This window comes from Aplidium turbinatum, chromosome 2 (assembly GCF_918807975.1).
Source record: "Aplidium turbinatum chromosome 2, kaAplTurb1.1, whole genome shotgun sequence".
NCBI lineage: Eukaryota > Metazoa > Chordata > Ascidiacea > Aplousobranchia > Polyclinidae > Aplidium > Aplidium turbinatum.
Window position 1 is genome coordinate 17,647,898 of NC_137473.1, and position 3,347 is coordinate 17,651,244.

The 3,347-nt window shown below is 38.2% G+C and overlaps 1 non-coding gene across 1 annotated transcript; it reads right to left on the reverse strand.

Annotated features, from left to right (window-relative positions):
- Positions 1-526: 526 nt before the first annotated feature.
- Positions 527-629, reverse strand: LOC145765760 (U6 spliceosomal RNA). The gene has a single exon (XR_014288635.1). It is a non-coding gene; the product is annotated as a U6 spliceosomal RNA (small nuclear RNA).
- Positions 630-3,347: the final 2,718 nt, after the last annotated feature.

The following is a 3,347-nucleotide window of genomic DNA, read 5'->3' on the forward strand; positions in this document are numbered from 1 at the left end:
CGGCCCGCCACGCTGTATCGCTGCGGCCCGCGGAAGGTATCAGCGTACAAGTAGTAGGCCTTATAACCAAAAACACTTTTCTTGAGGAGTTAAAAAGCACGACGGCAACAAATACTTTCCGGGAAGCATATTTTCGCTTTGCATACGATTCCTCCGACCGACCAATCAGATTATGTTCTAGGTGGGGGTTGCTTAAAGCTATTCCAATGCGATGTCCAGCCACACTGTCCCGGTGGTTGATTAAAACGTCTGTTTTCGAATTTCGAAAATGTCTGTGAGCATAGGGTTGCTTATTTTAAGTTTGCAAATGTCATGTAAACACTAGTGTGCGTTTCACCGTTATTGTGTTTCACGACCAGTGTTCTCTTTATGCAAGTTTTTATTGGCAAAATAGTTCGGTGTGCCAACTCAATTTATAACTTAATAAATTGGCAAAATATTATATAGAAATTTAAAGACTTTTTCTGATTGTATTATGAAAATATTTAGCTTAGTACTGCAAAAAAATTTTTTTTTCTTTTTTTAAAGAAATATGGAACGCTTCACGATTTCGCGTGTCATCCTTGCGCAGGGGCCATGCTAATCTTCTCTGTATCGTTCCAATTTTAGTATATCTACTGCCGAAGCAAGTTCTGCAAAATGCTGTTAATCAACAAATTCTTGCCACGCTGATAAGCATCGCAAGTGTCAGTTGTATACAACAAAAGAAAGACGGTTTTATAGACTCTCACAAAAAAGATGAAAAACCAACTCATTGCTTTTTTAAATGGAAGACTGTTCATGAATTACGATTTTTGGGTGATTTCTACAAGCATTTGTTTCATGGTGCCTGGTTTCTTTTTCCCTGTTATTGGAGCCTCTTTTTCGCTGATATGTTTGTAGGTCACTATTGTTGCCTGTATTGCGATGTGTCAAACATTTCCTTGTTTACTGAAATTGTTAATTGCAAGATATCTTTTGTAAAGCGAAGTGACAACACCACTCTTGCTTGGCGATGAATATTCTGATGAAACCGCTCGCCTCGCTATCTAAGTGCGCAAAACAAGTGGCCTCGTTTATTTGGCATTGTTAAAAAAGTCAAAAGTGTTGTAAAAGGAGCTTGGCCTGGCAGTAGCGTTGTTCGATTAATGTTGTTGCTGCGGAATTCTTCTTCTCTCGTCTTCTTCTCTCGTGTTGTCGCTATATGTCAGGGTATCCGTTGGTTAGCCACTGCCTGGTGTCGTCATCGATGGAAACTAGACCTTCCATACCATGAGGTGGTCTGTATAGCCGGCAATCCTTGATAATGTGGGCTGCCGTCTGCATTTCACCACACTCACAAGCAGCACTCTCTGCCAAGCCCCAGCGCAACATGTCTGCACCATAGCGTCAAACACCAGTGAGCAAACGGTTACGCCTTGATGAGGCAAGTCTAAAGCTGCGGTGTTCTAACATAAATATGAACAACATGTAACGCTGGATACTGGGTACGAAATGCGTTCTTTTTTAGCATAAGAGTCAACCTACCTAACATTTTATTAGTGCGGCCCGCCACAGCTCTCCTTAGTGCCAAAGTGGCCCGCATGCAAAAAAGGTTGGTGACCCCTGATTTAGGGTATAAACGAAAAAATAAACGATTAAGAACATGTAAGATAAAGAAAAATTCAGGTGAAAAAATGTGGACACCATTAGCAATATTGTGGTTCAAGACTCAAAAGCAGACATCTCAATCCGTGAATTTTAAGAAGGGGCTTCATATCTGTTAGAAGATAAAGCTTTGATAGAGAGTTTGCTTTGTAGAACCATAGACAAATAAAACAAAGTAACTTTAGCCGGTTTAACATGTTTTATTACAAAAAGATGTAACATAATTAAAAAATCAAATCAAACGTTTTCGACGCGTACGTGTGTCCTTATCAGAAATTACTAAAATCTGCGGTATAGGCTATACATAAAGTGAAAATTATAAGATAAATCTGACTATGCACTGTAACTATAACGACACTTCGGACGGAAAAGTACTAACTGTACAAGCGATACAAATATGATTACGAGTAAATTATACGGCAGGAAACAGATCACCTGAGGTGTAAAGCACAGGCATGTGACAAACAGTTAGAATACACACAAAAGGAACGATGAGCCACAGGCAAATAACTGCCTGTTGAGAGACGGAGTACTACACAGAATACATTGCACTTAAACAGAATTCAATTGCTAAACTTGATTGCAGAAATGAATTACTTCCTTGATAGCGCCTAGGGAAAGTTTCTTTGCCTACCAGCGCGCTGTCTCTTTCAGACTGGCTAAGAGCGCGTTGCTTATTGCCTCTTTCAGACTACCTAAGGATTGCCTCCTTTGTAAGAGGATAGGAGAGGGAATATTGCTTCCTTTACCCCAGATACTATGCATCATCTTCTACTAAAGTAGCCTACTCTTCTGTATTTTAGGATGGATGATCGTCCAAATCACCCCTCTCATTCTCCTGATTCCTCCACTGCTCCAATATCCTGTATTTTTGAGTTACTGCTTGTATTCACATCAGTAAATTATTAGTTGTGTTCAACATTACATTTTCTTATACTTAGTATTCATCCTTTCTCCTGCTACTGTACATGTATTATGATTTATGAATGAATCACCGTTTGAAATTGAAGTGACACTCTTTTAAAACAAAGTAGCCTATTGTTTATCTTTTGTCGATGTATCCGATCGTCTATTATAAAATGTATTCGATTATAAAACCAGCTATGTTGAACCATAGGCATACGAAGCCGAGCAACGTGATCAAGTTTAACATCTTCAAGTTTATTACATTCGGCTTCGTATGCCTATGGTGCAACAAGACAAACTCTCTACCGAAGCTCTAAAATCAGCTCTGTATGCAAATATTTCTTAACAATGATTGAGCAATAAAATCTTACGTTGTTGTATCCGATCTTCCAAAGTTGGCTTCAAGCACGTGGATCAGTTTGTCAGAATCGTTGCACGATACTATGGCTTTTTTATCAACTTCACAATATATTCTCATTACGATTCGTTGATCATCTAGTTGAAACAACACTGTAAACTGACAGAGCAAAAATTGAAAGCTATTTCAGAAAAAAATTGGCTCTTGATTCTTGCTCATTTCCGTAGATGTAGGCCTACGCGTGAGTAGCAGTACTATTTGTCATAATAGGAAGCACTATTTTTGCACTGTAGCCATGTTCTTCTGTTTTTAATTTAAACCTAATTGTTTGTACACAATTAAACGTTTTTTACAACTTTTTTTCTTTTTATTTAGCAAGACAGTTAAAACATCATAAGAAAACAGTAATCTGTGTTTTAAACAAAATTTATTTGTTTACAACCATGGAACTAAACTT